Source organism: Meriones unguiculatus, chromosome X (assembly GCF_030254825.1).
Source record: "Meriones unguiculatus strain TT.TT164.6M chromosome X, Bangor_MerUng_6.1, whole genome shotgun sequence".
In the NCBI taxonomy this organism is placed as follows: Eukaryota; Metazoa; Chordata; class Mammalia; order Rodentia; family Muridae; genus Meriones; species Meriones unguiculatus.
In genome coordinates this window covers 63148954-63174322 of record NC_083369.1, presented here as the reverse complement: position 1 = coordinate 63174322, position 25369 = coordinate 63148954, and the positions used below count along the sequence as shown (strand labels likewise).

The window sequence follows — 25369 nt, the reverse complement described above, 5'->3', positions numbered from 1 at the left end:
AAAAAAACAAGATAAAGAAAAGAAGGAAGGGAGGAAGGGAAGGAGGGAGGGAGTAAGGAAAGAAAGAAAGAAAGAAAGAAAGAAAGAAAGAAAGAAAGAAGGAAAGAAGGAAAGAAAGAAAGAAAGAAAAAGAAATGAAATGAGATGAAATGAAATGAAATGAAACTAATATGTCCAATTGCTGGGGAAATTAAACAATAATTTTCTTAGGAAGTTATGTTGTGGCTATATCTTAAATTCTGAATTAAAAAAAAAAAAGAGGACTTAACTATTTAAGGTTCTGGGGCAAGTTATTCTAGGTACCAGAAACATAGATATTGTAAAAGTCCCTGAAGATGGCAAATTTAAAACCTAAAGAAGGACTCTGAATACAGTGATGAGTTTGGAGAAAGTGAGGCAGGGGCATAACCTTGGCATACTATGGTTGAGGATTTTGTTTCTAGCCAAAATTCATAGAAAATAAAGAACTTTAAGCAGAGAAAGGATATTATTTGAACAACTGGTTCAAAAAGACCACTGTGACTTTTATGGGAATGAACTCAGGGAATAGATATTGCTGACTCAAGCTAAGATGATGGCAGCAGAGTTAGAAATAAGTGGAAACATTCCAGTGATGACAGGTCTTACTGATGAGCTGGATTAAGAGGTAAGAATGACACAAAGGTTGACATTTACAATTTTACTGGGCAGCTAGATGATTGTTGGTACTGCTTACTAGAGTTGAGGAAAAGTTTGGGATGAATGGGTTGGAGAGTAGAAATTAAGTTTCATTCTGACCTTGTTAAGTCTCAGATTCTTACAAGACAGCCAAGAGGATGTGCCAAGTAACACAGATGTTAACATCATCAGCACCATCACTATCTACCAAATATTATACCAGATGCTTTACATATATTTTAATTCTTACAACCTGTGAGGCAAAATATTACTACTACCCTATTTTGCAGATGAGGGAACTGAAGCAAAAATGCTAAACACCTCGCTCAAGTCACATAGTAAATGCTAAGACAAGATTCAAACTTAGGCAGAGTCTGTATTTGTATGCTGTTAAGTTTGGAGCACAAAAAGAGGCTAGAGGCAATGTTCATTCTGTTAATGCTATTTAGTGCAGGGCTAGGTGAAATTATCTTGAAAGACAGTGAAAAGATGTTTATGGTTGAACTGAGAGCATCTCAAAAGTTTAGAAATTGAGTGGAGGGAAAGAAATCAGCAATGCAGACTGAGAAAGCACTAAAGTAGGAAGCAAGCCAGAAAAGGCTTGGAAAGGAGTGTCTCAGGTCAACTTCCTCCAACCCTTCTGAGAGGACCCTGTGTTGTCAATGAAGATGTAACCATATTGATAAGATCATGCTGAAGAAAAGAAAAGCTAGTTTCCTAATGTTTTAGCACCCAAACTCATATAACACACTGCTCATCCCTTCCCCACATTCATTCTCCTCTCTTCTCTTCTCTTCTCTTCTCTTCTCTTCTCTTCTCTTCTCTTCTCTTCTCTTCTCTTCTCTTCTCTTCTCTTCTCTTCTCTTCTCTTTCTTTTTTCCTCCCCTCCCCTCCCCTCCCCTCCCCTCCCCTCCCCTCCCCTCCCCTCCCCTCCCCTCCCCTCCCGTCCCCTCTCCTCTCCTCTCCTCTCCTCTCCTCATCTTTGTCACCTCACTCAAATACCTTGAGGTTCACTTTTGAATTAGAATCTATAGAAATCTCATTATTCACTCTTTAGTATTCGCTTTCAAGGGAATTCAGAGTCAGTGTCTTGAGGCAAAAGAGAATTTAGCCATGCTTGACCCAACAAAGGCTTTCAGTGGACCTGGGTAGACTTGTATTGTTACTAACTGACTGAAGGTAAGGAAATTGATGCTTAGCTCTCCCATTCAGCTACCCAATATTCCTTTTGGGAAAATGGCCTTGGGACCATGATGCCATCTACTCTGCTATATGTATTTTTATAGTTCCAATACATACATACTACTTACTATGCCTTTCGTGATAAAAATCAAAGGTTTCCCAGGGAATAAACATACTTGATCACATTTTTACAGTGCAGCTCACAGTCCTGATTCTGAGCTACCACTCTATTATGGTCTATTCTTGGTCATTATCCAGCCCTCAAGTCCTCAGAAAAGAGAAAATTATATGTTCACTCTCTTTTCTCATCTATTTTTCCCTCTTGCCCTTACTTCCTTGGGTGTTTTGAGAATGGATTTTGCTTTGTAGTTCAGGAGACTTCCAACTCACTATGTATCCCAAGTCAGCCTGAAACTCCCTTTCTTCTTGCCTCAGTTTCCTAAATGCTGGGATTACCTGTACCTCCATTCCTGGTAAAATATATTCCTTTCCAAATAGCATCTTGTATTTGTGGCTCATGCTCAGTTATCCTTGTGTAACATGCAGCTTTTTGCCTTTGGGGTCTTGGAGAGGCCCAACAATGTTTTACTTTGCTCTTCTTTTAGTTGTCCTTTACTTAGCTCCCACCTAAAATTTCTTCTCTGCTGTTAGAGTCTGCTGGATGTATTGAGAGTCAAAGAGACTTGTCCCCGAAACCACAGTGTCATTCTACTTATTAGTAGACCACATCGTTTAGCCTTTTTATGCCCACCATGCTATAAGCTAGAACAAAAAGTAGGATGGTATTTGAGAAGGGAGAAATTTCACTAAAACTTTTAAGTGATATGCATATGTGTACATGTATTTCCACACATTTAGTAACAATATATGTGTAAAGGTATGGTATATAATAATAGAGATAAACCATACATCCCTTATACAGATATGCATTTTATGTATATGATAGATATATATCCATGTCAATATTTCCATCAAAAAAGTCAAAAGCTTCCCCATTCCCAAGATATACAGTACCTTACATCTCCTCAGAACCAATTTTTGCAGCAAGACAAGTGAGCTGTTATATCTTGTATCTCTCTTGGCATTTGGCTTCTTATCACACACACACACACACACACACACACACACACACACTCATGGTAGATCATTACTATATATATATTTAATTTAGTGGAATTAAATGTTGTAGCCTTGCAAGGACATGGCATTGCTAATATCTGTAAAGCTAGGTTGAAATCTACACTAAGTCATTTTACCTTTCTAGATCTAACCTCTGAGAATTCATTAAAGGAGTAAAATTAACCAATGACTTAAAGGAGGCTTTTCTAATTGTGGTTCTCAATAGTTGCCTGACTGGGAGCATATAGGAGATAAAAAAGACAAAGGGAAATCCATTATTTAAGAAATTTTAGCAATAAAAGGCTTAAAATATCCAGACAAAGATCAAATTAGTTGGGAGAGAGGAAAAGGACCAGGTATCTGAAACTGGAAGAGGAGTGACCAATTCAAAAATAACTAGCTAGCAAGATGTCAAGCTCTCTTTCTGTCTGTCTCTCTGTCTTTCATTTTTTTGAGGATAGGTTATAGAATATAGCCTAAGCAGGATTTGAACTTGTGAGGGTCTTTCTGCTCAGCTTTCTTTTTTGTTGGGGAGAGAGCAAGGTCTCTCCCCATCAAAAGTAGCTCTGGTTTCTCTGAATCTTGCCATGCAGAAGAGGCTAGCCTTGAACTCAAAAAGAGCTGTCTGCCTCTGGCTCCAGAATGCTGTGATTATAGGTATGAGCCCCCATGCCTAGTTCATTATTATCTCATTGAATTTCCACCACTCTGTGAGTAAAGTATTAACATTAGTTTTGTTTTAGAGATGAGAAACTGGTACCAGATGGTAAGTGAACTGTGAATGGCTACTTAGTTGGCAAATAGCAGACTAAGGCTGAATTCAGAGCATTTAGCTTTAAAACCACTCTGCTACTGAGTTTATGGGGTGCAGACCACAGAAGAAGACAATGCAGCCAGTCCTGATGAGACCTGATAGGCTAGGGTCAGATGGAAGGGGAGAAGGACCTCCCCTATCAGTGGACTCTGGGAGGGGTATGGGAGGATAAGAGGGAGGGAGGGTGAGTCAGGAAGGAGACGAGGGAGAGGGCTACAGCTGGGATACAAAGTGAATAAAGTATAATAAATAAACAATAAAATAATAATAAAAAGTATAAAAAATCCACTCAGTTGCCTCTAGATGCAGGGGTGAGGAGAATGCATGAGATCATATGCATACTGGTAATGATATATGTACTTAATAGTACATATATATATATATATATATATATATATATAGCCATGAATCATATATATATATGTAACAACAGTTAAAGAAAAAGAGGCCAGATCAATCCAAGATGGCGGCCCCAGGAAGACACTGTGTCTGCCGAGCAAGACAGCAATGACTCACAGCGACCAACAGACCAAACTCTGGGCCCTAAAACACCAGCAATTGTGTTTCTCAGGTGAGAGGAAACCCCACGGTGTAGGAAGCAATCCAGTCAGATCACCCAGCTAAACCCTGGAAGAGTTCCTGGGTCCTGCCAGGTGCTTGGTCACTAGCCCAGAGCCACATGCCTGTGTACTCTGATCACCATCCCAGAGTGAACTGTGGGCACCACAACACCAGAGATTGGGATTTCCAGTCTAGATCAAACTGCACGGTGAAGGAAGCAATCAGGACTGACCACAGGTCACCCAAACAATCCCTGGAAAAGGTCCCAGGGTCCAGCAGGTGCCTAGCTGCCAGCCCAGAGACCTGCCTGCATGCCAGACTCACAGTCCTAAACAGAACTGTGGGTCCCAGGGCACCAGAGATTGGGTTTCTCTGTCGGGAGGAAACCCCATGGTGAGGGAAATAGCAGGTCCAACATCAGGGCACTCAGTGGACAACCCCACCCCCTGAAAAGTGCTTGGGAAAAGTTCTCAAGTTCTTTCAGGCCTCCAGTTGCCAACTCAGAGCCATTCACCTGCACCTGCTTGCTCTACTCACCGTCCCAAATGGAACTGTGGACACCAAAACACTACATACTGGGTCAGCCTGTTGGGGGGAAACCCCACAGTGGGGGAAATATTAGGTCCAACCTCAGGACACCCAGCTCCAGAAAACTTTCTGAGTTCCCAGAGGCTCCAGGCTCTAGCCTCCTGCTGCATGCATGAGTGCTGTGCTCACCTGCCACTGATTACTGCATGGGTACTAGGACACAGAGCTCCAACTTCATACTTCCAAAAGTCTGAGAGCCACTGAGAGCTCAGATACTGCTCCAAGGTGCAACCATTTATCCTCAGCTAAACTGACCAAACTGCAGGGCTCCCTGGTTATTCTAGAGGGCTGCACCCAGAAAACACAGTGTAAGAGCAGCAGCAACCATTCATTAAATTAAGGGCAAGAAACCTAGTGGCAAGGCAACTGTCTCCAGGACTTCTCCTGGTGAGAGGACAGACCCCTTGATTACCACCAGCCACAGTTACCACACAGATCCACATGCCTGAGACAAGCCGTGGCAATTCCTGAGAAGCACCAGCCATTTGGCTGACCATACCCAAAAAGCTGAGAAGACCTCTTTCAGAATGCTGCCAAGGGGATTTCAGCAGGCACCAGAAACTAACAGCCAATACCCGAGAAAGCCAGATGGGTAGAGTCCAGAGTAAAAGCACAACAAACAAAAGGCAAAGCAATATGACATCTCCAGAATACAGTTATCCAAAGGCAAGTAGCTCTGGACACTCTAACATAAGTGAAATTCAAGAAGATGACCTTACATCTCTACTTATGAACAGGATAATGGAGGAAACAAATAAAATATGTAAAGAAATGGAGGAAGATAAAGTAAAACAGATTATAGCCATCTGTAAAGAAATATAGGAAGCTGCTGCCAAATAATTTGTGGCCTTCAGAGAAGAAATGATTAAATCACTGAAAGAAATTAAAAAAAAAAAAAAACAGGAATGGTCAAACAAACAGCTGAAGGAATTGAAGGAAAATAAACTCAGACAGGTGAAGGAAATCAACAACAACAAAAAAAAGCACAAGATCTGAAGAAAGAATTGGAAAAATTAAAGAAAACACAAATGGAGGAAATAATGGAGAGGGAGAACTTAGGGTAGAAAACAGGAACTACAGAGGTAAGCATAACCAACAGACTGCAAGAAATGAAAGAAAGAATATTGTGTGGAAGTACAATGGAAGAAACCAATGTATCCGTCAAAGAAAATGATAAATCTAAAATATTCCTGACATAAACAGTCCAAGAAATTCAAGACAACATGAGAAGACAAAATCTAAGAAAAATAGGAACAGAGGAAAAAGAATATTCTCGTCTCCAAGGCCCAGAAAATATTTTCAACAAAATCATAGAAGAAAATTTCCCCAATTTAAAAGAGAGGCCAATAAGCATAAAAGAGGCCTACAAAACATCTAATAAATTAGACCAGAAAAGAAATTTCTCCTGCCACATAATAATCAAAACAGTGAGTATACAGAACAAAGAAAAAAATACTAAAAGCTTCCAGGGAAAAAGGCCAAGTAACATATAACGGCAAACCCACCAGAATCACACCTGACTTCTCAACAGAGAATATGAAAACCAGAAGGGCCTGGACAGATATCATGCAGACCCTAAGAGAACACAGATGTCAGCCCAGGCTACTATACCCCGCAAAACTCTCAGTCATCATAGATTGAGAAAATAAGATATTCAAAGACAAAAACAAATTTAAACAATACCTACCCATAAATCCAACATTACAGAAGATACTAGAAATAAAAATAGAACTCAAGATAACTAACTACTGTCAGGAAAACACAGGAAATAAATAACCTCACTACAGCAAAACTAAAAGTAGCCAGGCACAAACACACTACCACAACCAACATCAAAATCACAGGATCTAACAGCCACTGGTCATTAATCTCTCTCAACACCAATGGACTCAATTCTCTAATAAAAAAACACAAACTAACAGAATGGATGTGTAAACAAGACCCAATAATCTGTTGCATACAAGAAACACACCTCAGTCACAAAGATAGACATTACCTGAGAGTAAAGGGCTGGAAGGTGGTTTTCAAAGCAAATAGACCCAAGAAGCAAGCAGGAGTAGCCATTCTAATATCTCGTAAAATAGACTTTCAACCAAAAGTAATGAAAAGAGACAGGGAAGGACACTTCATACCCATCAAGGGAAAATTCCACCAAGAAGACACCAAACTCCTGAACATCTATGCCCCAAATACAAGGGCACCCACATTTGTAAAAAACAATTAATAAAACTTAAACCACACATAGATCACCACACATTAATAGTGGGAGACTTCAACAACTCACTCTCAAAAAACAACAGGTCAACAAAACAGAAGTTAAACAAAGAAACAATGTCTCTAACAGAGGTCATGAATCAAATTGACCAAACAGACATTTACCTTTCACCATACACAAATGAATTTACCTTCTTCTGAGCACCTCATGGAACCTTCTCCAAAATAGACCATATAATTGGTCACAAAACAAGCCTTAACAGATACAAGAAGATTGAAATAATCCCTTGTATCCTATCTGACCAGCATGGACTAAAGCTGGACCTCAACAACCACAGAAATAGCAAAAAGCCTACACACCCAATGGAAACGGAACAACTTGATACTCAATGACAACTGGGTCAGGGAAGAAATAAAGAAATTAATGACTTCCTAGAATTCAATGAAAATGAAGGCACAACATACCCAAACTTATGGAACACAATGAAAGCAGTGTTAAGAGGAAAGTTCATAGCACTAAGTGCCTTCAAGAAGAAAATCGAAACATCTCATTCAAGCAACTTAATGGTACGCCCAAAAGCCCTAGAAAAAAAAGAAGAAGCAGATACACTGAAGAGGAGTAGATGGCTGGAAAAAAATCAAACTCAAGGCTGAAATCAATAATTAAGAAACAAATAAAACAAGAATCAATGAAACCAAGAGCTGGTTCTTTGAGAAAATCAACAAGATAGACGAACACTTAGCCAAACTAACTAAAAGGCAGAAAGACACTATCCAAATAACAAAATCAGAAATGAAAGGAGGATATAACAACAGACAATGAGTTCCTTCAGGCCTCCAGTTGCCAACTCAGAGCCATTCACCTGCACCTGCTTGCTCTACTCACTGTCCCAAATGGAAATGTGGACAATGAGGAAATACAAACTATCATTAGGTCTTACTTCAAGAGCCTATACACCACAAAATCTGAAAATCTAAATGAAATGGACAAGTTCCTTGATCAATTCCACTTAACAAAGCTAAATCAAGAACAAGTAAATCAATTAAATAGTCCTATATCCCTTAAGAAAAATAGAAGCTGTCATCAAAAGTCTCCCATGCCAAGAAAGCCCAGGACCAGATGGTTTGAGCGCGGAATCCTACCATACCTTCAAAGAAGAGCTAACACCAATACTCTTCAAACAATTCCACAGAATAGAAACATAGGAAACATTACCAAAGTCATTCTATGAAGCCACAGTCACCTTGGTACCGAAACCTCAAAAGAATGCGACAAAAATTGAGAATTTCAAGCAAAATACTCAACAAAATACTCAAACAAAAGAACACATCAAAGATATCATCCACTATGATCAAGTAGGGTTCATCCCAGGTATGCAGGGGTGGTTCAATATACAGAAATCCTTCAATGTAATCCACATTATAAACAAACTGAAAGAAAAAAAGAACACATGATAATCTCCTTAGATGCTGAAAAAGCATTTGACAAAATTCAACACCCATTCATGTTTAAAGTCTTGGAGAGATCAAGGATACAAGGCACATACCTACACACAGTAAAGACAATATAGAGCAAGCCTATAGCCAACATCAAACTAAAGGGAGAGAAACTTAAAGCAATCCCACTGAAATCAGGGACAAGGCAAGGCTGCCCACTCTCTCCTTATCTCTTCAAAACAGTTCTTGAAGTCCTTGTTAGAGCAATAACACAATTAAAGGAGATCAAGGGGATAAAAATCAGAAAAGAAGATGTCAAAGTATCACTATTTGAAGATGATGTGACAGTATACATGAGTAACCCACAAAATTCTACCAGGGGACTCCTACAGCTGATAAACACTTTTAAGAAAGTGGCTGGATATGAAATTTACTCAAAAAAAAATCAGTAGCCCTCCTGTATACAAAAGACAAATGGGCTGTGAAAGAATTTAGGAAACAACACCCTTCACAATAGCCACAAAAGACATAAAGTACCTTGGTGTGACTCTAACCAAGCAAGTCAAATACTTGTATGAATAAAACTTCCAGTCTCTAAAGAAAGAAATAGAAGATATCAGAAGATGGAAAGATCTCCCATGCTCATGGCTTGGCAGGATTAACATAGTAAAAATGGCCATCTTACCAAAAGCCATCTACAGATTCTATGCAATTCCCATCAAATTACCAACACAATTCTTTTTTATTTTATTTTATTTTATTTTATTTTATTAATTACACTTTATTCACTTTGTATTCCTCCCTTAAGCCCCTCCCTCCTCCCCTCCCAATTCCACCCTCCCTCCTCCTTCTTCACACATGCCCCTCCCCAAGTCCACTGATAGGGGAGGTCCTCCTCTCCTTCCTTCTGATCTTAGTCTATCAGATATCATCAAGAGTGGCTGCATTGTCATTTTTTGTGGCCTGGTAAGGCTGCTCCCCCCTCAGGGGGAGGTGATCAAAGAGCAGGCCAATCAGATTATGTCAGAGGCAGTCCCTCTTCCCATTACTGTGTAACCTGCTTGGACACTAAACCAAAACAATTCTTTACAGATCTTGAAAGAAAAATTCTCAACATCATATGGAATAACAAGAAACTCAGAATTGCTAAAAACAATCCTCTACAATAAAAGATCTTCTGGAGGTATCTCCATCCCTGATCTCAAGCTGTACTATAGACCAACAGTAGTAAAAACTTCATGGTACTGGCATAGAAACCGGCTGCTGGATCAATGGAATCAAATAGAACTGCAGAATATACCCACACTCTTATGGACATGTGATTATTGACAAAGATGCCAAAAACCATACAATGTATAAAAGATAGCATCTTTAACAAATGGTGCTAGTCTAACTGGATATCTACATCTAGAAAAATGCAAATAGACCCATAATTATCACCCTGCAGAAAACTAAAGTCCAAGTGGATCAAAGACCTCAATATAAATTTAGACACACTAAACCTGTTAGAAGAAAAAGTGGGAAGACCCTAGAACTCATTGGCGCAGGAGACAACTTCCTGAACAGAATATCAACAGCACAGGCGCTAAGATCAACAATCAATAAATGGGACCTCATGAAATTGAAAAGCTTCTGTAAAGCAAAGGACACTGTCATCAGAACAAAACGACAGCCTACAGATTGGGAAAGGATCTTCACCAACCCTAATATCCAGAATATATAAAGAACTCAAGAGGTTAAACAGCAGCAAATCAAGTAATCCAATTTAAAAATGTTACGCTCAGGATGCGAGGCTAAGCACTGCACTCAGGGTCAGCCGCTTTGGACCCAGAGAAGAGCATGTCTGATTGCAAGCGGGTTGATACCCCAGGTCCCGCCTCTGAGAAAAAGGTATCGACGGGTCTGATGCTCTTTGGGTGGATGACACCTAAATGAACATCGGTACAAAGTCCCAATTTATTTCTAATATCAGAGATCAGACCTCTACTCTTGCCTGATGCATCTAAAACAAAAAGGGGGAACTGTAGAGAGCTGCGTAATGCCGCGCCTTAAAGATGGAGCTGGTTTCTGCCTTCCACCTTCCGGATGGTGAGTGCTCTCTGTCACGAACAACTCCACATTTGGCTAAGGCTGAGGATCTGGCTTGCTTCCATGTATGTGGACCTATCTGCATTGCCCACGTGGCATGCTGAGGTTGGCTACCCAGAGGCTATTTAAGCTGTGGGCTGGTTTTCCCCAGGGTCAGATGATTGTTCAAGGCTCCTGAATAAACTGCATTGAAAAAAAAAAAAAAAAAAGAAATGCAGAGACCCACAGCCAAACATTAGACAGAGCCTGAGGAGTCCTATGGAGAACTAGGAGAATTATTGAGGGAGACAGAAGGGTCAAGGACTCTATAAGAAGACATACAGAGTCAACTAAGCTGGGCCCATGGGAGATCACAGAGACTGAACCACCAAACAAAGAGCATGTATGGACTGATCTTAGGCCCCCTGCACGCATGTAGCAGATTGAACCTTGGTCTTCATATGGATCCTTCAACAACTGGGGAGGCGACTTCTCTGATTCTGATGCCTCCCTTTGAATCCCATTCCCCTAACTGGGCTGCCACGTCTAGCCTCAGTGGGAGAGGATGTGCCTGGTCCTGGAGAGACTTAATGTGCCAGGGTGGGCTGGTACCCATATGGGACCTTCCCCTTCTTTGAGAAGGAGAGGGGAGATGGGAGAAAGGGTGTGCAAGAGGAGACTGAGAGGAGAGGAGAGATGTAATTAGGATATAAAGTGAATAAATAAATAATTTAAAACAAAAAAAAATGGAATACAGAGCTAAACAGAGAATTCTCAATAGAGGAATATCAAATGGCAGAGAAATACTTAAAGAAATGCTCAACATCCTTAGTCATCAGGAAAATGCAAATCAAAACAACCCTGAGATTTCACTTCACACCCATCAGAATGGCTAAGGTCAAAAACTCAAGTGACAGCACATGCTAGAGAGGATGTGGAGAAAGGGGAATCTCCTCCATTGCTGGTAGGAATGTAAACTTCTACAACCACTTTGGAAATCATTCTGGTACTTTCTCAGACGATTATTAATAGTGCTACCTCAAGATCCAGCTATACCTCTCCTAGGCATATATCCAAAAGATATACAACAAGTATACAACAAGGATATTTGTTCAACCATGTTCATAACAGCTTTATTCATAATAGACAGAATCTTGAAACAATCCCGATGTCCCTCAACACAGGAATAGATACAGAAATTGTGATACATTTACACAATGGAATACTATTCAGCAATTAAAAACAAGAAAATCATGAAATTTGCAGGCAAATGGTGGGAACTAGAAAAGATCTTGCTGAGTGAGGTATCCCAGAAGCTGAAAGACACACATGACATGTACTCACTTATAAGTGGATATTAGACATATAATATAGGATAAACATAATAAAATCTGTATACCTAAAGAAGCTAAGCAAGAAGGAGGACCCTGGGTAAGATGCTCAATCCTCATTCAGAAAGGCAAACAAGATAGACATTGGAAGAGGGAGAAAACAGAGAACAGGACAAGAGGCTACCACAGAGGGCCTCTGAAAGACTCTACCCAGCAGGGTATCAAAGCAGAGGCTGAGATTCTGCCAAACTTTGCAGAGTGCAGGGAATCTTATGAAAGAAGGGGGAGATAGAAAGATCTGGGGGGGGGACAGGAGCTCCACAAGGAGAGGGGATAAAAAAACAAACTTGGGCACAGGGATCTTTTCTGAGACTGAGACTCCAACCAAGGACCTCATGGAGATAATCTAGAACCTCTGCTCAGGTGTAGCCCATGGCAGCTCATTTGTCTAAGTGGGTTCCCTAGCAAGGGGAATAAGGACCTTCTCTGACATGAACTCTGTGGCCTGTTCTTTGATCACCTCCCCCTGAGGCGGGGGTGGTGGTGGTGGTGGTGCAGCCTTACCAGGCCACAGAGGAAGACATTGTAGCCAGTCCTGATGAGACCTGATAGGCTAGGGTCAGATGGAAGGGGAGGAGGATCTCCCCTATCACTGGACTTGGGGTGTGGCATGGGTGGAGAAGAGGAAGGGAGGGTGGGGTTGGGAGGGGATTGGGGGTACTCTTGGGATACAAAGTAAATAAACTCTAATTAATAAAAAAATAAAAAAATAAATTAAAAAAAAGAAAAAGAGGGCATGAAATTTAAAGAGTCCAAGCGGCTGCATGGAAGGGGCTGGAAAGTGGGAAGAGAAGGGGGCAATGATGTAATTATATTATAATTTCAATACATAAAAATTTTTATGAAAAATACAATTAAATTATATTTAAATTATAACAAATGTATATTCCATTTGTGCACTTGGTCACCAGCTCAGAAGAAAGGAAGCCAGGGTAAGGGTAGGAACTGGGAAGAAACTGCTTAGAAATTAAGATGCCTAAATTAAGTTTAGATTCAACTCGATATACATGCTAAACATCCCTCACCTAAAAACAAGGCAAAATCAGAAATGATTCAAACCCCAAAGGTATTTGAATAATTAAACCAATATAGATTTCTACATCATGAAATTTTGTTTTTATTCACAATCTTAAAAAGTACTGTATAAAATTACCTTTAGCTATGTAAGGTGTATATGAAACACGAATGAATTTTGTTTTCAGACTTGGGTCCCTTTCCCATAATCTTATATTATGCAATAAGGAAACATTCCAAAATCTGCAGAAAGCCCAAACCTAAAACAGTTTGCCTCCTCACACATTTCAGATGATAGAGATTAAATGGGTGTTGATTTTTTTCTCACGTAAAGGCATGTTACTGCTCACAATTAACCTGTTATTGCTATATGGGGACTTAGATAAGCCATGGAATCCAAGAGTGTTTGTTCTAAGGGTTGAGGCTAACTACTTCCCTGGAGTTGGTCCTGAAGATGACACAAGCTACCAAGCAGGCAGATAGCTGTGTATCATCACGTCTTTTCAGTAAGTGAGAATCAGAGCAACACATGTTATCTTAGCCTCAGGCTTTAAAAAATGTGTCCAGTACACCAGGGGCATTGTTCATGCTTTCCATTCCAAGACTTCCCCACTTACAAAAACTGTGGCTTTGTTTTATCTCCTTTCCTTTACTCCCCAATCTTTCCCTATTTGAATGCACCTGCCAGATCACCCAAGAGTACACTGTCCATTTTCCCCCAGCTTTACCTGGAAGTCTTCTGGAAAAGAGACAAAGCTTCAGCTACACATCGTGCTATTTCAAAATGGAGCACACAGACACTTGTGTTTCACTTAATTCATTCCAGCAAGATTTCAGAGAGAATGAAGTTGCCTTGTGATTACTCACCCCTGGAGTCCGGCCAGGAGGAGATTCCAGTACTCAGAGACAATCTGAAACCATGAAACTCTTCACTCCTTAGAAAGAGATGAGGTTTTCTCTGTGGGCTGGTAAGGCTGCTCCCCTCTGAGGGAAAGGTGATCAAAGAGCAGGCTAATCAGTTCATGTCAGAGACAGTCCCTGTTCCCATTACTAGGGAACACACTTGGACACTGAACTTCCATGGGCTACATCTGTTCAGGGGCTGTAGGTTTTCTCCATGAATGGTCCTTGGTTGGAGTATCAGTCTCAGAAAATACCTCTCTGCCTAGATATTTTGCTTCTGTTGCAAGCACTCTTGATGAGACTAGGATGAGAAGGAAGGAGAGGAAGACCTCCCCTATCAGTGGACTGGGGAAAGGACATTGAGAAGAAGAAGGGAGGGTAGGATTGGGAGGTGTGGGGAAAAGGAGCTACAGGGGATACAAAAGAAAAAAAAAAGAAAGAGATGAGGCACAATTTCAGATAAGAGGTTTGTAGGCCTACAAAGCAGGGATCCCCCACCCCCTGTGAGCCAGTCACCTCTCACCCACCTCCTCTGTGTCTCCAATATAATTATATAATATTGTTGTTCTACGATGAATTACCTTTGTAACGCCACATATTCTAAGAACATGCTATACCTTATTATTTCTTTAGGGTGAAAACATTGCAAATCTTTTCTTGTTTTTGATATGTGCACTATATAATTAATTTGCAGTCACCCTTCTTTGTAATAGCACACAGGAAATTTTTGGTCCCATCTAACTGTAATTTAGCACCTCTATTAGTTCCTTTACACATTGCTGGCACAAAATACCTTGAGAAAAGCAACATAAGGAACAAAGGAATTATTTTTGGCTTAGAGGTCCAGGGAAAGTCAACCAAAGAGGGGAAAGACATGGCAGGAAAGGCATGGCAGCAGGAGCTTGAGGCAGCTAGTCAGACTGCATCTACAGTCAAGAAGCAGAGAGGTGCAAATGCTTGCGCCCATTAACTTTCTCCTCTTTATTCATCCCAGGACCCTAACCCAGGTGTGTTACACCCACATTCAGGGTGTCTTTTTTCATCTCAATTAATGTCATCTAGAAATTGCCTCAGAGGCATGCCTAGAAGCTTGTTTCCCAGAAGAGGCTAGATCTTATGAAATTGACTATCAATATTAATCATTCTGGCACACATTGATTAGCCCGTCCCCATCCCTCCCTCTCCAGTCTCTGGTAATCCTCATTCTCTTCTCAGTTTCAGTCCGATCAGCTTTTTGACATTTAACATGTGGGTGGTCCATGTGATACTTATCTTTCTGCACTTCACTTGATACAATGATCTCCCCTTCTTTATATGTTATCACAAAAGATGCAATTTCATTTTTAATTTTTCTTCTTTATTATTACTTAAGTTGTGGACCTTGAACATTCTAACTAACCAGGTGCTCTACCTCTGAGCTATACCATTTGCTCCGATTACTGTTTTGAATCTTTTACTGTAAGTGATTTACAAATTAAATTTTATCATATGCATGAGAGTAGAGAAAAACATTATATATGTAATATCTATTCTATTGTATATATTATATATACACATATACACATATATGTATATATACATATATACATATATATGATATATATATTATATATATACATATATAATGATATATATAATTATATATATATATATATATATAGTGCTTGGTAACGAATGCAAACTCAGTCACTCACCACACAGGTTTTGGAATATATTTCCCACTAAGAAAAGAAAACTGCTCTATTTATTTCATATAAATTGAAAGTAGAATGCTGGGGAGATGGTTGGCAGTGCTTGCTGCTCTTCCAGAAGACCAGAGTTTGGCTCCTAGCACCCATACCAAGTGGTTCACAACCACCTGTAACTTTAGCTCCGGAAGATGCAACTTGCTCCTTTGACCTTCAAGGATAATCTTTGGCACTCGCACATGCACATGCACACACACACACAAACATAAAAAATAAAATGAATTGGAAGTGGGAAAGGATAAGAAGCAGAGGGAAGGATATGGACTTAAATAATTCCATGCAATAAAAATAAAGAAGTAAAAAAAAAAATAACGAAGTTAACCTTTGACCCAGAAATGAAATTTCTGAAATTATAGCCTATAGAAACATTGATTCACCAGGTGTGGAGGTGCATGCCTCTAATCGTAGCACTTGGGAGGCAGAGGTAGGTGGATCTCTGTTGCTGGACTGCTCTACATAATGAGTTCAAGGCCAATCAAGAATACATAGTGAAACCCTGTCTTAAAAAGAAAAAAAATCAAGAGATGTTTTCTGTCTTAATAGTACAAAATGTATGAGTATGTTAAAAATGGTGTTGCACTCCCATTAGAATATACAGTTTTCATGCTTTTATTTACTAGTTAACAACCAATTTACATTTGAAAATAAATGAAACAATTACTGCAATATAGTTTAATAAAAGTTAGTTGAATGTGCTCTATCTCTGTTTCTGACAAGAGAAAGTGAGGTGAATGATGTGACAGCATTAAGCTACTGCATTGTGATTAGTGAATAGAAGCACTGTGGTGCTGTGGCTGTAGATCTGGTCACCAAGGATAACAGCATGTACCTTGTGGTTGTGTTTGGAGAGCTGTGATTCTCATCCAGGACAGGATGTTTCAGAACTGTGCAAAATCTCCTCACATTCCCCTGAACAGCACACGATATAAAACTTATCAAGTGTCCATTTCTGGAATTTTCTATTTAATGTTTTCTGACTATGTCTAATGGTAAGTAACTAGAACTATGGAAGTAAAATGACTAAAAATCCTATGGGGGTGGACAGAACTTTGTGATTACTTTCCATTGTCCATGTTTATAACATTTCACATCCTGTTCTATAACTATCATTATAACTCCCATGCTTTATTTATAGGTTGATTCTAAGAGCTGACAAGCAATAAATAATGTTTATATTATTGTGACTTTGCAAATGTAATTCACTGCAGACAGAGATGAATTATGATTTGCACTGATCATAGACACTTAGGTCGTCCTGAAACTTTCTTACATTAAAAAGATACCAAGTTGTATTTTATGACTGCGTTTGTATACAGATAAATATATTAATATTATATACAAAAGACTTTGGGAACCTAAAAGTTCATTACCACCTCTTTTAAAAAGAAATTATTTTCATGTTTTCAAATATCATATAATGGAATCATACAATCAGTGTGTAATTTTTATTGTAATTTTTACATTTATTGTAATTTTTACGTTTTATTATTATATTTATTAGAATGTAAATGACTTAGAGTAGACTACACGTATTTAAAGTGAACAAGTTGATAGATTTTGACATATGCATGAAAGTCTCACCATGCTCAACATATTGAATCCATCTTATTCCTTCAAAACATTTCCTCATGTCTCTTTGCAAACCCTTCCCTCACATCCTAATTAACCACTAATCTTATTTTTGTCATCGTAGATTATACTTCTCTAGGACTGGAATCATGCAGGATGTAGACTTTTGTAATTGGCTTCTTTTACAATCATAATATTTATCAGTCATTCATGTTGTTTTATGCATCTCTACTCAGTTCTCTCTGTCAGGTAAGTAGTATTCCATGATATAGATACTCCAAAATTCGTTTACCCATTCAATTTCACTAAGTGTTTGCGTTATTCCCAATTTCTGGTAACTTTAGATAAATATACTGAATATAATCTATGACTGTAGAAGGGAGATTTTGTGTGTATTGGGGAAAGGATTCTCAAGGGTAATGAAGATAATGGGAGGAAAAACAGAAAGTCAAATATTCTATGTTCTTTCTCATATGTGAAACATGTATACATACATGTATGACATGAATATAGAAGGGTGACTATTTGGGAAGAATGGGATCAGAAGTGGGGGCCAAATTAGGGTGATGTAAAGTGGGGAAATGAAGAAAGTGAAATTATAGACATGTATAAAAATATCACCAAAAAACTATTATTTTGTATCCTTGTTGAGAAATTAAAAGGTTGCTTAAATGTAATTAATTAGAAATTGTAGCTGCAGCCAGGTGTGCTGGTGCACGAATGTAATTCCAGCACTCAGGGAGGCAGAGGCAGGTGGATCTCTGAATTTGAGGCCATCCTGGTCTACAAAGCAAGTCCATGACAGCCAAGACTACACAGAGAAACCCTGCCTCAAAAAAACAAAAACAAAAACCAAAAACAAAAGGTTGCTTAAAACTTTCATGTGCAAATTTTTGTGTGGACTTCTTTCTCTTTCAGAACAGACAGGCTGGGTCATATGTTAGGTATCTGTTTACTTTTCTAAAATTTTATTATATTTTTATTTATATGTATGAGTGTCTGCCACAGGTGTGCCCAGGTCTGGAGAGGCCTGAAGAGGGCACCAGATTCAAAGGACTTAAGTGATTAGCATCTGCCTAACATGGGTGCTTGGATGGGAACTCCAGGCTTAACCACAGAGCTGTTTCTCCAGCCCCGACGTTTACTTTTATGACATTGCCAAAGTACTTTCCAAAGTGGATGTATCCTTTAAAGATCTTACAGCAATGAATCAAGCTTCCAATTGTCCATATTCTTGCCAAAAGTTGGAGTTCTTATTTGCTTCAATTACTAATCACTGTGTTGATGTCCATTGTTGCAGTGTTAATTCTCATTTCATGAATGACCAATTGCATGTAATTATAGGCAGTTTTACATATTTTATTATCATTTATTACAGTTTATTCAAGTAGTATCCCTGCTGTGGCCCCCTCCCTCCTCTCCTCCCAATCCTATCCTCCTCCTATGCCCCTCCCCTAGTCCACTGATAGAGGAGGTCTTCCTCCCCTTCTATTTGACCCTATTCTATTAAGTCTCATCAGGACTGGTTGCATCGTCTTCCTCTGTGGGCTGGCAAGGGACCTTGAAGAGAGTGATACCCCAACCAAGGACAATGCGTGGAGAGGACCTAAAAGCCCTGCTCAGATGTAGTCCATAGATTCAGTCTCTAAGTGGGGTCCCTAGTAAGGGGAGCAGGGACTTTCTCTTGCATGAACTCAGTGGCTGGCTCTCTGTTTATCTTTAAATCTTTTTTTTTTAATATGGAGTGTCTGATAAAATTTCATACATATTTTAAAGATTTATTTTATTATGTATACAATGTTCTGCCTGCATATGTGCCTGCACACCAGAAGAGGGCACCAGATCTCATTGTAGATGGTTGTGAACCTCCATGTGGGTGCTGGGAATTGAACTCAGGAACTCTGGAAAAGCAGACAGTACTCTTAAACTCTGAGCCATCTCTCCAGCCCCAAAGCTTTATATCTTTTGAAGCCTTAATTTTTTTTGATGAATCAATCTTTGGTACTGCCTAAATGCTCTTCTTGCTTTCCCCACTCATTTCTTATTCCAATTCTCCATATTAAGCAGAATCCTATGAAGGCTCCCAAGACTCTTGCTTCATGGAGTACCTGCCCTTTATAAGCTCTTTTTCTTTCTTTCTTTATGCTGTGTGTGTATAGTTTTTTTTTCTTTTATAGAAAATAGTTTTTTTTTTTCTCATACAATATATCCTGATTATAGCTTTCCCTTCCTTTAACTCCTTCTAGTTCCTTTCCATCTCCCCTCCCTTCTGGATCTACTCCCTTTCTGTCTCTTGTTAGAAAAGAACAGAATTCAAGAGATAACAACCAAACATGACAAAATAAAATATATTCAGATGAAGCAAAAACTTTATATGGAAGCTGGACACATATAAATTCTCTTTCTTAAGTGTGAATTTGATGGGAAGCTTCCCTCTAATTAGGTCATATGGCAGAGGTGAAAGGATTTTGCAGATGTTAGTAAGATCCTAAGTCAGATTAGTCAAACAGAAGAAATGTTATCCTGGGCCTGACTTAATCAATGGAAGTTCTTGTCTAAGTGACAAGGAGATAGACTTGAACAAGATAGACTAAACTTGAACAAGAGCCATGCTGAAATCTGTCTCTGGAGAAAGATATCTTCTTTGTTATCTCTTGGTGATGAGACCCAATGCAAGGCCTCATGCACATTAGATGAATACTTTAGGCTTTAACATTGAGCCCAGTCACTAAGGTATAACTAATAATTAATTGCTAGGGTTTTTTTTTTAAAAACTTTAATTGATTCTTTATGAGTTTCATATCCATCCACTCCAGTCCCGCTCATCTCCTGTTCCCCTCATATCAACCCTTCTCCCTTGCAGGCCCGCCTCCAAAATAAAATACACACACACATACACACACGCACACACACACACACTACAAACAACAACAAAACATACAAAACATATTGTCATGGAAGCTCTAGTATGTCACAGTTTGTCCCATAGTATATCCTTCTGTCCACACATCTTCACTTGCAAATGTTCACTGAAATGAGCCATTGGTCTGGTTCAAGACCTCTGGCTTCTGTGACACCTTCAATATTGGATCCTCACTGAGACTCCTCCTGGTAATCCTATCCACATCCATACCTCCAGAGACAACTCCACTGATCTGCCTGGTGAAAGTGCAGGGCCCACTCTACCAAGTGCTGGAGGGGCTGGTTAGCTCTCCTGCTCTCATACCCTCAGGCTGACTAACCCGTCAGGGCCAGGTCCAGTGTGTTGCCCAGGTGACAGGCCTGTGCAGGGCCTGCTTTCCCGAAGGCTACAGCCAGTGAGAGGACTGGGCTAGGTCTCCCACTCCCATGACCCCAGGTTCAGCTGTCCCAACTACTGCAGGGGGCAAAGCAGAGGGAAGGATAGAGCATCTCCCCTGTAGCCATACACTCCATGCCAGACAGTGGTGGGGCCATCTCTCCTTCACTCTGTCCACTGGGCTGGCTCACCTGCTCCTTCTTCACCAGAGGCAGCTCTACTGTGCTGCCTAGAAGAGGTGCAGGGCCTGCTCTCCAGAGTGATGCAGCCAGCAAGAAGCAGGTCCAGCTCAGCTGCTCTCATGACCTCAGGGCCAGTTCTTTCAACTATTATAGGTGATGAGGGGCAAGCCAACTAGTAGCAGGCCAGCTCGCCTTCATTCTGTCCACTGGGCTGGCTCCCCTATTCCCCCTTGACAAAGGCCAGAAGCACTACTGTGCTGTCCAGGTGAAGTGCAGGGCCTGTTCTCCCAAGCGCTGCAGCCAGTGAAGGACAGGTATAGCTCTCCTGCTCTCATGACCCTGGGACCCTGCTCTCCCAACTGCTGAAGGTGGTGAGGGGAAAGGGAGAAGGCATTACCCCATACCCACATCACCTCATGGCATATGAATGGTGGGTCTAGCTTTCTCACTCTCACCCTCAGGGTTGGCTCACCTGCACCCCTGCCACTGGAGTCAGCTCTGCTATGCTGTCCAGGTGAGGTGAAGGGCCTTCTCACCTGAGCGCTGTAGCTGGTGATGGACAAGGATAGCTCTCCTGCATTTGCTCATGACTGTGTGGGCAGCTTTCCTGACTGCTAGAGGTGGCAAGGGGCACACGGGGCTTGGGGGGCATCACTTTCTATGTCCATGACACATCACAGTAGGCAAGTGACTGGGTTAGCTCTCCCACACTCATGCTCTCAGGGCCAGCTCACCCATTAACCCAGCCACCAGAGCCAGCTCCACTGTGATGCCTGGGTGAGGCACAGGGCCCATTCTCCTGAGTGATTCTCTTGGTTAGATATGGGGACAGGTCTTAAGAATGCTGTATCCACTGAGGGTCAGGGCCAGTTATGCACAGCCCCTGGTCATCCATGTGGTCCCCTATAGCTGCCCAGACCAGGGACATCTCCATGTTCTCTAGTAGTAATATGAGCCAAGGACATTGACACCAACCCCTGCCACTGAGTAGCCATGGCCTCAGACATGACCTTCAGAGGCAGCTCAGGCTGGGACCTCACCATGGTTCCAGATGGCAGGGCTGGCCACCCACAACAGGCTATTCCTTTCCACCCTTGTGTCTCCAGTTCCATCTCTCTTCACAATACTCAAGCTGCTCTACTTCTCTTTCTTTCTTCTCTGACCACCACATATTGTGATGGTTCCTGGTGCTGGCTAGCCACATGGCTGGTTGGCTCCTGAGTGACATCCTGCATCTGTGCTGCATGGTTTGGTGGCAAGTGGGTGTTTATGGCCTGCTTGTGCCTTGCACTGAGGGGCAGGTTTCTGTCTGTCTTTCTCCTCCTGAGCTGGGCTGCTTGGATTTCATTTGATGTTTATGAGTCCTAGGCATAAGACAGCTTCAGGCAACATGCTAGGCCTCAAGCTAGAATGAACAAAGGACTGCCATCTGCTCTGCCCTCGATTGATATAAGAACAATATTACCAACAAGTTGTCTCTTTACCCATTGCCAGGAGGCTAAGGGTCTTATTGTCACAACTTTAAGGAATTGAATTCTGCCAATAGTCTGAATGAGTTTTGAAAAGGCCCCAAGGTCCACATGAAAATACATCTTGGGAACATCATGATTTTTAGCCTCATGAGACGTGGAGCAGAAAACCCTGCTTTGCTGTACTCAGACTCCTTATCTGCAGACACTGTGTGGCAGTGAATTGTTTTAAACCTGCTTGTCTTTTGTTAGGCAGATATAGAAAGCAATACGCCTTTTTTTCTTCTTTTTTGTCAAACCACAGTTTTAATTCCTACAAGCTTATCACTTAACAAAAATCAACTCCTATTTCAAATAAATATTTTCATGTGTTTCAGAGATCTAAGGACTATATGAAGGCTTACATTGCAAACTCTTGCAAAAGGCCTGATTGTATACTACCTTTATATTTATTTTTTTTTATACAATTCTATTCTTGTTTTACAGATGTAATATATTTTCAAATGTTCCCTTAGCTGTTCATTGGAATTTTATTTAAATCAAGTTGTAGCTTTCTGGTCTAAATTTACTATATCCTGTGTGTGTGTGTGTGTGTGTGTGTGTGTGTGTGTGTGTGTGTATGATTTCTTTTATGTTCCAGCCTTTCCTTGTACTTGATGTTCATTTGTTTCTTGTCCATCTTTTTAAATAAGACTTCTGGGAAAGGACTGGGACTTAGGTATAATTTTGTTTATTAATCTTTTAAAGGTGGGGTCCAATTATTAAACTCCCAAAAGCCTGAGGCATTAACACTCAGCTAGCTGCTTTAATTCTTTTTAAATATTCAGTTCAGATTCTGTAATACAGCAATCCTTTTGTTTCAAACTGACAAATATTTAGCTTCCATCTCATCTGCATGTAGGGGCTGAAGGGTTGCTTCTCCTATATACAGATCTGATAGTTAATTCTGTTGCTAGTCCACTTCTCTTCTATATCTTCTGTACGTGTGTTCTTGAAAAGGTTTGAAGGGTATACATGCTGCCTCTTTTATTTTATATTTATTTATTTATGAATGAGTGTGTATATTGGGGGAGCAAGCATATACCACCGAACCCTTGTGATGACAGAGGACAATTTTCAGGAGTCACTGTTCTCTCTTTCTAATATGTGGGCTCTACGAATCAAACAGCAAGAGCCTTTATCCACTGAGCCATCTTACCGGTCCAGAGCTGCCTCCTGCATCTGCAGCCTTTCCATATAGAGACTATATAGATCTGTTCCTGTTCTCTGCTTTATGAGGTAGCAAAATGTTCCACACATTTTCTGATTTTAGAAAAACCTTTAAATGTCTTAGGCTCTGAGGTTTACTCTCCTTTTCCCTTGGCTGTGATGGGTTTATTACCGTGCCATTGCTTTAATGAAGTACCTGGAGGGGCAGGACTTAAATGTTTATGTCAGCCTACCATCTTGAACTGGAACATATAGAGTGGGATCATTATGGTTCCTATCACATTTTTTTTTTGAGGATTAAATGATACTTATGCATAAAGCATCTAGCAAAATACCAAGCAACACTTTATTTATAAATATTAGTTATTATTTTTGTTATTTCTGTGATTTGTGATTGAGGAATAGAATTTTGGGCACAATCTTACTTTTAAATATTTAATACAGTATTTTAATAAAATTTCTGAGAATTTCATATATTTATGCAATATATTTCAATCATATTCTCACACACATACTTTTCCTTCTAATTCCTTGAAGACCTACCCACCATCTTCTACCCTTCCTACATTTTTCCTCCTTTTTCTTTTTTTTTTTTTACTTTCTATTTTTATATTATTTACAGGTTATTCACTTTTTATCCCAGCTGTAGCCTCCTCCCTCATTCCTTTCCAATCTCACCTTCCCTCCCTCATCTCCTCCCATGCCCCTTCCCCAGTCCACTGATAGAGGAGGTCCTCCTTTCCTTCCATCTGACCCTAGCTTATCAGGTCTCATCAGGACTGGCTGCATTGTCTTTCTCTGTGGTCTGGTAAGGCTGCTCCTCCCTCAGGAGGAGATGATCAAAGATCCAGCCACTGAGTTCATGTCAGAGACAGTTCCTGTTCCCATTACTAGGGAACCCACTTGGAGACTGAGCTGCCATGGGCTACATCTGTGCAGGGGTTCTAGGTTATCTCTGTGCATGGTCCTTGGTTAGAGTATCAGTCTTGAGTCCAACATGTGCTGCCCATATACTTATTCATGGATTTGTAGGGCCATCCACTAGAGTGTGGCCAACCTACTAGGGCATATATGTCTGAAGAAAAATGTCTCTTCCTCCACCAGTAGCCATCATTTGCCAATAGCTTTCATGCTAGGGTTGGGGGAGACACTTTTCATAATGTCCCTGAAAAGCATGCCAGGCAGGTTACCACTGTGGCTGATAATCAAGTCAAACTTGGTTTGAGTTTTAGTTTTTTTTTTGCTTCCTGAAATGATGGGAAGCTATGAAAATGGGTGTTAGAAGGTGCTGTCCCAGAAGGCAAGAATTGGAATGGAAGCAGTTAAAATCTCAAATTTCTCTTGCAGCTAACGGGAGCCAGCTGTGCTGATGGATGGAAGATGGTCATCATCTGCCACTGCTACTGCTGCTGAAACAGAGGCCAGAATCAAGGCAAAGATGATGATAGCAAAGTGTTCAAAATTGCCAATGACCCCAGGAAGCTATAGAGATTAGAGAGTCAAACCAGAAGTTAAATAGACAGAGATCAGATATTTTTTGGCGGGGGGGGGGAGGAGTTGAAAGTCTCTCTAGAAGCTCATTCTCATCGCTGTTCTTCAGGATCCCTCATTTCCTCTTGTGTGACTGTGAGCAGGGCATTTGATGATGTTCATGTCTTGCTTGACAGAAGTCTGTACGATCAGCCACTTACATACTCTCTTCCCCTCCAGGATAGCCAGCTACTGGAGGATGGGACTAATTACAAATGTATTAGAAGCAGGTAGCTTCCTATATTTCATAAAATCTTTAATAGATCTGCCAAATCATATTCTTGTCCGGTGGGACCTTTCTAGCTAGTCTAGTAGACTGCCTAGAAGCACACAATTACCTGTAGGTTGGTGTTATTTTACTAGGGGGAGGGTGCCTAGCCTGATCTCAAACTCTTGGATTCAAGTGGTCTTCCAATC

At 40.5% G+C, this 25369-nt stretch overlaps 1 non-coding gene across 1 annotated transcript; it reads right to left on the bottom strand.

The window, feature by feature from the left end:
- Positions 1-22099: 22099 nt before the first annotated feature.
- LOC132650221 (small nucleolar RNA SNORA48) lies at positions 22100-22244 on the bottom strand. The gene has a single exon (XR_009588604.1). It is a non-coding gene; the product is annotated as a small nucleolar RNA SNORA48 (small nucleolar RNA).
- Positions 22245-25369: the final 3125 nt, after the last annotated feature.